We start from the raw sequence: 10,647 nt of genomic DNA on the forward strand, positions 1-10,647 counted from the left end.
CAAACTGGTGACACATGTGCTTATCAGTAGGCAGAGATAGCTATACACTGCATGACCTTTAATTATGAGGTGTTGAAGTGCGTTATTACCACACCGGACGCCCCTTGGGTGATGGATTCTAGCAACAAGAGGCCAAAGGGGATGCTATTTACTTATCTGTCTAAAGAGGCTAGGACTTGGCAGCAGATATTCGCCCACTATGTCCTGCCTACCACCCATTTTTCTGAGATTCCGATGGATATGCTTGTTCTTATTGGCTGTGTTATGGAGGGGAAGGAGGTATACTTCCCCCGGTTGATCAGGCAAAGCATGTGGCAAGCACACATCCGTGGCCTACTACCGTTTCCCACATTGGTCACCAGGATGATTGAGTTAGCTGATGCCCCATGGAGGGACGACGACGTGACACCACCACCCCCAGATGGTGACGATAAGGAGGTTACTATTCCGTGGGGTACGTGGGTGCACAAGAAGCCCCCATCCAGGCGCCGCTCTCGAGCTAGAGCAGTAGTAGAGGCAGCTAGACTTTCATCTTTAGCAGCCGCAGCAGAAACCTCTTCTTCAGCAGCAGCAGTAGCACCTTTACCACCACAAGCACTCGAGCTGACATATCTTCTAGTACAGCGCCTGTTTCGCTTCATGGAGCGCAGCGAGTGTCGTATCATGCGACGTCTCGATCGCATAGACCAGGTGTTTGTATCACAGGGCATTGAGCTACCTCCTCTTCCTGACTCTCCCACTTCCGATGAGCAGGATCACGAGGCAGAGCACGAGGAGGAGCATGTTGATGAGCCAGTTCAGTAGGAGGCACCTCCACAGACGTAGGATACTCAGGAGACCCAGCAGCCTCCCGAGGAGCTAGTACCCCAGACTGAGCCCCATCCGGAGCCAGATACGACTGTTAACCCTCACCATGAGCCCGATCAGTAGCATCGAGGACGATGCTTCATCTTAAGTGTGGGAAGTCACCGTCGTAGCCGTCAGTGGATTTCGTGAACATTTTCGGACACTATCTTCTAGCCTATGTTATTTTTTCTTATTTTGCACCTTTTGGATCATTGTATATATTAATATTGTGGATTGTGGATACTTTTGTTTAGACTGTTGATTTTACACTTTCGCTTTATATATGCACTTTTGCTTTATATAGTTGTTTTAGCTCGTTTTTGCTTTTGGTTGTGATTAGAAAAGTATTTTGGATTGTTGAAACCTAGTTGACCCTCTTTGTATAAGAAATGTGTTTTGATTAAAAAGGGGGGTAAACTAAGGAAATTTTTAAAATTTTCTAAATCACAACATTGCATTAGAATAAGCTTAGTCAATATGATGAAATTTTTTAAGAAATTCATTTCCAGGGCACCACCCCAATTGGTTGAAAATTTTTTTTTAGAACTTGCTTGAATGATACACTTTGTGGATCATGTTTTGAGCAAAGAACACAAGCATGTGAGTTTTGAGCCTTAATTGTGTGGTTGCGTCATATATAACCACTCATTCTCATTCTTGTGTGCATTATTCTCTTCCTATGATTGAAATCTTTGATTTGTTTGATTCTTTATGTCCATTACTTTGTGTATACATGCATTTATATGATTGAGGCCATTGTTCAAATAGCTCACTTACCCAAATATCCTATCCTTTTATTCTCCATTGTTAACCAATTTTGAGCCTATGCTTAACCCATTTGTTCTTAATTGTAGCACATTACAAGCCTAAGTGAAAAAAAATAAATGTCCTTAATTTGGATCTTTGATTAGCTTAGGCTAGTGAGAGTGTTCATCATTTGATTTTGGGGAAGTTGGGAACATTGGATAGAGATAAAAGTGTGTTTACGTTTTGTGTTAAAAATTTGGGAATTGGGTGCATACTCATGCATTAAATATGAAACCATATGCACTATTACTTGTATATATACCTTACTGGAAAAAAAATAGAAAAGAAAGAAAAAGAATTGCAATAAAAAGGGGACAAAATGTCCCAAAGTTCAAGGCTCAATAATTATCAATGCATATGTGTGGTGATCAAAAGAGAGTGCATGAGTATGTGAAAAAGTGAAGAATGGGTAGTTAGGTTTGTTTAGAATTGTATAGGTTGTCATAGGTTAGGTGGGAAGTTTAAGTTAATCAAAGATTCGAATTTCAAGCTCACTTGACCATATGCATCCTACCTTGACCTAGCCCCATTACAACCTGTGGGAAAGTCCTCATGATATTTGTATGCATGCATAAAGTAATTGTTGATTGTTAGATGAAAAACAAATCTTGGAGAGCATGATTAGGGAAGAATTGAGTGAATCAACCCCACATACTTGAGTGCCTAGAGCGGATACACATCCGGTGAGGGTTCGACCGCTCAATTACATGTTTCCACCCATGATCATCCTTTCTTGCAAGTTTGAAAAGTCTTGCAATGCTTCAATTCAATTGTGGGTTTGATTGATTACTATTGCCTTAGCCCTTGTACTTGTATATGCATTCTTGGAAGTTGATTTATTTTGACCAAGCAATTGCATTCATCTAAATAGATTGCATGTAGTTAGTTTACATTGAATAAATGTTGATACCCCTTTGATTCTGTCTTTACTTTTAGCATGAGGACATGCTTAGTTTAAGTGTGGGGAGGTTTGATTTTGTGGTTTATCTTGTGCTCATTTTAGGGGATTTTATCACCTTTTCCCACATTTACTCAATGAAATAGCATGGTTTTGTCATTCTCCCTTGATTTGTGCTTAAGTGTAAAAACATGCTTTTTAGGCCCTTAAATTGGTGATTTTAATTCACTTTAATTTCATTCGATGCCCTGATGTGTTTGTTGAGTGATTTCAGGTTCATAAGGCAACTATCGGACGGAAGAAATGAAGAGAAAAGCATACAAAGTGGAGAATGCATAAGGAAACAAAGATTGGGAATATTTCAATAGACGCGCAAGCGTAAAAGGCGCGAGTGCACAGAAGTGAAGTCGCCTGGCGGCGGGTACGCGTACATGGCGCGTACGCGCGGGTGAGAAATTGGCCAATCGACGCGCACGCGCACATGGCGCGTATGCGCCATGATAAACCACAATTTTATGGTTTATCTTGTGTTTAATTGAGTGGTTTCATCAAGTCTTTACCCACTTATTCATATGATTTGCATGATTTTACAATCCCTTCCTAGTTTTGTTCTATGGTTGAAAACTTGCTTCCTAGAGATCTTTAATTTGTATATTTTAATTCTCCTTTATACCATTCGATGCTGTGATCCGTGTGTTAAGTGTTTCAGGCTTTATAGGGAAAGAATGGCTTAGAGAATGGAGAGGGAGCATGTAAAAATGAAAGGAACACAAGAAACCAAGGAGAGCGAGCATTGACGCGCACGCATGGCTTACACGAGCGCGCGATATGGAGAAATTTGCAGCGATGCGTGTGCGTGCCTGACGCGTACGTGTGGATTGGAGTACTGCACAAAGACGCGTGCGCATGGATGACGCATACGCGTGACACGCCAAAATGACCAGCGACGCGTACACGTGACTGACGCGTACGCGTGACATGCGCGATCTACAGAAATAACAGAAAACGCTGGGGCGATTTCGGGCCGAGTTTTGACCCAGTTTCCGGCCCAGAAATACATACTAGAGCCAGGGAACCTGCAGAGACTCAAGACAGATTCTCATTAGCATAGTTTTAGTTTTTAGATCTGAATCTAGAGAGACAAATTACTCTTCCTCTAGGTTTTTTTTTACATTCATAATTTCATAGTTTATTGCTTTTGCTTTGGATTGAAGAGTCATCACCTCTGTTGAAGATACTATTCTAGTTTGTTTCCTTACTCTTTTATTTATTCCATATTCTTAATTCTTGTTTAGAGTTACAATTGGATTATTTTCATGGATTGTTAATGCAAAGGATTACTTTTACTTTTAATTAATTTTGAATTCCTATTTTATTTAAATTATCATGTCTCTTTTCTACTCTAAACTCCCAATAACGAAGATGTATCCATGTCAATGGAGTAGATTCCCAACTTGACATGGGGGTTGATTAAAAGGAGTCACTTGAGTTGGAATGCTCAAGTGATTAGTTAAATTGGAAGTTATTGGCTAATTCTGTATTTACTAATGCTAGACCTTCCCAAGGGAGAGGACTAGGATTTGCGAATAAGAGTTAGCTCAATCACTTGACTTTCCTTTATTTAGTAAGGGTTAACTAAGTGGGAGAAATAAACAATTCTCATCACAATTGATAAGGATAACTAGGATGGGATTTCCAGTTCTTATACCTTGCAAGGGTTTTCATGATTATTAATTTACTTTTTTGCCAATTTATTTTCTTGTTCCATATTTCAAAAACCCAAAAAGATACTTTTCCATAACCAATAATAAATCATACTTCCCTGCAATTCCTTGAGAGACGACCCGAGGTTTCAATACTTCGGTTATTATTTTTATTAGGTTTGCTTAAGTGACAAACAAGTTTTTGTACGAAAGGATTCTTTGTTGGTTTAGAAACTATACTTACAACGAGAATATATTTGTGAATTTCTTTACTAGCAAAAAATCTGTTCATCAAAATGGCGCCGTTGCCGGAGAATTACAAACGTGTGCCTTATTATTGGTTATTGTAAATATTTGCTTTTTGCTTATTAGTTAGTTTTATGATTTAATTGCTAATTTTTTGAGTTTTCATTTTTATTTTGTTTAGCCACTATGAATTCTCACCCCTCTGGTTTCAAGTTTGGTTCCAATGTTATTGTAAAGAATGGAAGCTATAATGAGAAGAGGCATCAAGGTTGGAAGAATCAAAGATGGGTGGAATCACAAGGATTTGATCAACCCTCTTGGCAACAACCCCCTCCAATGCGCTATAACCAACAACCATTCTGTGATGCATACCAAGACAATAGTTATGGTGGACCCTTTCGTGACAACCAACCTCCACCAAATTACTATGGTCAAGAGCCATTCCAGGGTGCGTACCAAGATGATAAATATGGTGGACCCCCTTGTAGTTACCAACAAGCCCCACCATATGCCTATGAGTCCCCTCCTCAACATAACTTTGAACCACCACACTCACAAGCCCCTTTCCACCATTCACCTCCATATGAACCACACCCAAAACCACCACCTCAATATTCACCATCTCCATATCCTTATCAAGAAGAGCCACCTTCGTATTATGAGCCCTTTCTCCCAACAAATGAACCCTCCTATCCACCCCAACCTCTATTGGATAACAACACACTCATCTCTAATATCATTGGTCTCACCTCTACACTCCAAAATCTTATATCCCGCATGAACCAACCCTCTACCTTCGATATTCAACCCTCAAGCTTTAGCACACCACCACCCTCCGTGCAAGAATGCCCATATCCATCAATGCAAGAGCAAGATTATTCTAGTTATGCTATTGACATGGAACAAAAGAGAAGGAATCATCTTCGCGAATCCATACTTCATAAGAAGCTAGAGGAGGCCCTAAAGGTAGTGGCAGGAGAGACCCTTGAAGATGAAAGAATAGTTGAAAGGAGTTGTCAAAGAAAGGAAGACATCAAGGAGGAGTCTGATTTTGTACTAGAGCAAGTGGAGAAAGCCAAAATTACTAAAGAAGAGGAAGTGGTTGAAGACTTAGGAGATGCGAAACGTCCATGGAAAAGCCCAGTCATAGAGCCCCCTTCTAAGGAGTTTGAATTTGATGTTGAGGAGGGTGTACAACCTCCAAGGCATATCATGGTTGAAGACTTAGAAGCGGTTGATCATGAGACAGGTTCAACAATTAATGAGTTTCTACCTACAATTGAACTCTCTCCCATTGAACTAGAGGAAGAGGTTAATGTTACAGAAGCTTGCAAAGAGGTGGAAGTTGTCAAGGAAGAGCTCAAGGGAATGGAGCTGAAAATCACCTTGCCAAAGCTGTTGGAGACCTCTCCTCCAAAGCCATTACCATCCAATACAACATTCAAGTGGGTAAAATTCTTATCCTTGACCTTTACTTTCCCACTTGAATATGGTTTACTTGAGACAGATGGTCAGCTTAGAGCTCTTTGTGGCTTTAAGAGTAAGAGGGAGATGGTTAGTAGTTGGCAACACAATCCTAGATTCATTGTAGTAGGAAGCTCATGGCTGAATTATCATGGTTGGAAGAATACTAAATTGTATGGATCTAGGAAGCTGATGAGCAGATAATTTATACCCTTTTTGGCATTATTTTTACATAGTTTTTTAGTATGTTTTAGTTACTTTTTACTATATTTTTACTAGTTTTTATGAAAAAATCACATTTCTAGACTTTACTATGAGTTTGTGTGTTTTTCTATAACTTTAGCTATTTTCTGTCTAAAATTGAGGGACCTGAGCAAAAATCTGATTCAGAGGCTGAAAAAGGATTGCAGATGCTGTTGGATTTTGACCCTCGTGCACTCCAGGTGGATTTTCTGGAGCTACAGAAACCCAATTGGCACGTGCTCAATTGCGTTGGAAAGTAGACATCTTGGGCTTTCCAGAAATATATAATAGTTTATACTTTTCCCGAGATTTGATGTCCCAAACTGGTGCTCAAATCCAGCCTAAAACTTTCTAGCGTAAAACACCCAAACTGGCACCAGAATTGGACTTAAACGCCCAAACTGGCACCCAAGCTGGCGTTTAACTCCAGGAACAACCTATGCACGTGTAAATCTCAATGCTCAGCCCAAGCACACACCAAGTGGGCCCCGGAAGTGAATTTCTGCACTTAGTTACTCATTTTCTGTAAACCTAAGTTACTAGTTTAGTATAAATAGCATTTTTTACTATTATATTCAGATCTTTACATCTCTGGACGTTTAGTCCTTAGACCTTTGGCATGGAGGCTGGCCATACGGCCATGCCTAGACCTCTTTTCACTTATGTATTTTCAACGGTGGAGTTTCTACACCCCGTAGATTAAGGTGGGGAGCTCTGCTGTTCTTCATAAATTAATGCAAGTACTATTGTTTTTCTTTCAATTCACGCCTACTTCTTCTCCAAGATATCCTCTCGTACTTAATTCAGTTAAGTCAGAATGAAGGGGTGACCCGTGAATCACCCATTCTTCGTTACTCGCTTAGCCAAGATCCACGTGCCTGACAACCACAAAGCGGTCTACATGATGTTCAACGTAGTCATTGGACGACAGCCGGAGTATATTCTCTTGGATATCTAATACACACACCGAGTCTGTGAGATTAGTATCTTCGTGGTATAGGCTAGAATCATTGGCAGCATTCCTGGGATCTGGAAAGTCTAAAACTTGTCTGTGATATTCCGAGTAGGATCTAGGAAGGGATGACTGTGACGAGCTTCAAACCTGCGAATGTTGGGCGCAGTGATAGTGTACAAAAGGATCAATGGATCCTATTCCGACGCTAGCGGGAACTGACAGATGATTAGCCATGCGGTAGCTCTGCCTGGTATTTTTCATCCGAGATGAGAAATCTGACAGTTGATTAGCCGTGCAGAAATCGTAGAAGACCATTTTCACTGAGAGGATCTTACAGCTTGCCATGGAAGGAAGCACGCATGGTTGGAAGAAGACAATAGGAAAGCAGAGGTTCAGAAGCAACAAAGCATCTCCAAACACTTATCTGAAATTTTCACCAATAAATTACATAAGTACCTTTATTTTATTTTATGTTTTATTTATCTTTTAATTATCAATACTCATAACCATTTGAATCCGCCTGACTGAGATTTACAAGATGACCATAGCTTGCTTCAAGCTGACGATCTTTGTGGGATTGACCCTTACTCACGTAAGGTATTACTTGGACGACCCAGTGCACTTGCTGGTTAGTTGTGCGGAGCTGTGAAAAGTGTGAATCACGATTTTCCACACCAAGTTTTTGGCGCCGTTATCGGGGATTGTTCGAGTTTGGACAAATGACGGTTCATCTTGTTGTTTAGATTGGGTAATTTTATTTTATGTTTAAGTTTTTTATTTTTATTTTCGAAAAAAAAATTGTGTTCTTCAGAATTTTTAAGAATGAATTCTAGAGTTTCATGAGATATGTTGAAGCCTGGCTGGCTGTGAAGCTATGTCTAATCTTTTGGACCAAGGTTTCCACTTTCCATTGGAGAAAGGACATGTCTGTAATTGTTATCCTAAAGCTTGACTGGCCATTTGGCCATGTCTAATTCTTTTGGACCGAAGCTTTAGACTAACATTGCACAAATCCTGGAATTCTTATTAAAAATTTTGTATCTCTTTATTTTCTTTTTTTTCCAAAATAATTTTCGAAAAGTACAAAAAAATTAATAAATCATAAAAACAAAAAAATTTTGTGTTTCTTGTTTGAGTCTTGTGTCATTTTAAGTTTGGTGTCAATTGCATGTTTTTAATTTTCTTTAATTTTCAAAAACTCATGCATTATGTTCTTTCTTAATCTTCATGTTGTTCTTGATGATTTTCTTTGTTTGATCTTTACATTTTCTTGCTTTGTGCCTTTTCTTGTTTTTCATATGCATTTTCGAATTATTAGTGTCTAAAGTTTAAAAATTTTTAAGTTTGGTGTCTTGCATGTTTTTCTTTTCTTAAAAATTTTCAAAAATATGTTCTTGATGTTCATCATGATCTTGAAAGTGTTCTTGGTGTTCATCTTGACATTCAAAGTGTTCTTGCATGCATTTTTTTGTTTTGATCTTAAATTTTTATGTCTTGTGTCATTTTGTTGTTTTTCTCTCTCCTCATTAAAAATTCAAAAATAAAAAAATATCTTTCCCTTATTTTACTCGTAATTTTCGAAATTTTGTATTGACTTAGTCAAAATTTTTAAAAATTTGGTTGTTTCTTGTTAGTCAAGTCAAAATTTCAATTTAAAAATTTTATCTTTTTCAAATCTTTTTCAAAAATAAAATCTTTTTCACTTTTCTTTTTAATATTTTTGAATTTCTTAACTAAAATTTTCAAAATCTTTTTCTTAATCTTATTTCATAATTTTCAAAATTATTGCTAACATTCAATGTTTTGAGTAAAAAATTTTCAAGTTGTTACTTGCCTATTAAGAAAGGATCAATCTTTAAATTCTAGAATCATATCTCTTAGTTTCTTGTTAGTCAAGTAATCAACTTTAATTTCAAAAATCAAATCTTTTTAATTTCCTTTTCAAATATTTTTCAAAATAGATTTCAATCATATCTTTTTCAAAACTTAATTTCAAATCTTTTTCTAACTTCTTATCTTTTCAAAATTGATTTTCAAATATTTTTCAATTAACTACTTGACTTTTTGTTTTATTTTAAAAGTTTACTATTTCTTAGCTTTTTCAAAACCACCTAACTACTTTTCTCTCTCTCTAATTTTCGAAAATCACTAACCCTTTTTTCAAAATTCTTTTTAATTAACTAATTGTTTTAAATTTTAAATTTATTTTTATTTTATTTCTTTTAATAAATTCAACTTCTAACTAATAATTAAAATAAAAACAAAAATATTTTTCTTTTCTTTTAAATTAAAATTCGAATACACATACTCTCTCTTTCTCATCTCTTTCTATTTATTTTATTTATTCACTAACACTTCTCTTCTTAAAATTCGAACCCTCTCCCTCTCTCTGTGTTCGAATTCTTCTTCTTCTCCCTTCTTCATTCTATTCTTCTATTCTTATACTCACATAAAGGAATCTCTATACGGTGACATAGAGGATTCCTCTTCTTTTCTGTTTTCTTCTTTTTCATATAAGCAGGAACAAGAATAAAAACATTCTTATTAAAATTGATCCTGAACCTGAAAGGACTCTGAAGAGGAAGCTAAGAGAAGCTAAAGCAAAACACTCTGGAGAGGACCTAACAAAAATTTTCGAAAAAGAAGAAGTTATGGCAGCCAAAAATAACAACAATGGTGGAGATGCAAGAAAGATGCTTGGTGACTTTACTGCACCCACTTCTGACTTCTATGGAAGAAGCATCTCAATTCCTGCAATTGGAGCAAACAACTTTGAGTTTAAGCCTTAATTAGTTTCTCTAATGCAGCAGAATTGCAAGTTTCATGGACTTCCATTGGAAGATCCTCATCAGTTTTTAGCTGAATTCTTGCAAATCTGTGACACTGTCAAGACCAATGGGGTTAATCCTGAGGTCTACAGACTTATGCTTTTCTCCTTTTCTGTAAGAGACAGAGCTAGGATATGGTTGGACTCACAACCTAAAGAAAGCCTGAACTCTTGGGAAAAGTTGGTCAATGCTTTATTGGCCAAATTCTTTCCACCTCAAAAGTTGAGCAAGCTTAGAGTGGAAGTCCAAACCTTCAGATAGAAGGAAGGTGAATCCCTCTATGAAGCTTGGGAAAGATACAAGAAATTGATCAGAAGGTGTCCTTCTGACATGCTTTCAGAATGGAGCATCCTATGTATATTCTATGATGGTCTGTCTTAATTGTCCAAGATGTCATTAGACCACTCTGTTGGTGGATCTCTTCATCTGAAGAAGACGCCTGCAGAAGCCCAGGAACTCATTGAAATGGTTGCAAATAACCAGTTCATGTAGACGTCTGAAAGAAATCCTGTGAATAATGGGGTGACTCAGAAGAAAGGAGTTCTTGAGATTGATACTCTGAATGCAATATTGGGTCAGAATAAAATATTGAATCAGCAAGTCAATATGATTTTTCAGAATCTGACTGGAATGCAAGCTGCATCCGACAATACTAAA

The 10,647-nt window shown here is 37.6% G+C and overlaps 1 non-coding gene across 1 annotated transcript; it reads right to left on the reverse strand.

Moving 5' to 3' along the window:
• Positions 1-10,218: 10,218 nt before the first annotated feature.
• On the reverse strand, positions 10,219-10,326 carry LOC112725498 (small nucleolar RNA R71). The gene has a single exon (XR_003164603.1). It is a non-coding gene; the product is annotated as a small nucleolar RNA R71 (small nucleolar RNA).
• Positions 10,327-10,647: the final 321 nt, after the last annotated feature.

This window comes from Arachis hypogaea, chromosome 11, assembly GCF_003086295.3.
Source record: "Arachis hypogaea cultivar Tifrunner chromosome 11, arahy.Tifrunner.gnm2.J5K5, whole genome shotgun sequence".
In the NCBI taxonomy this organism is placed as follows: domain Eukaryota; kingdom Viridiplantae; phylum Streptophyta; class Magnoliopsida; order Fabales; family Fabaceae; genus Arachis; species Arachis hypogaea.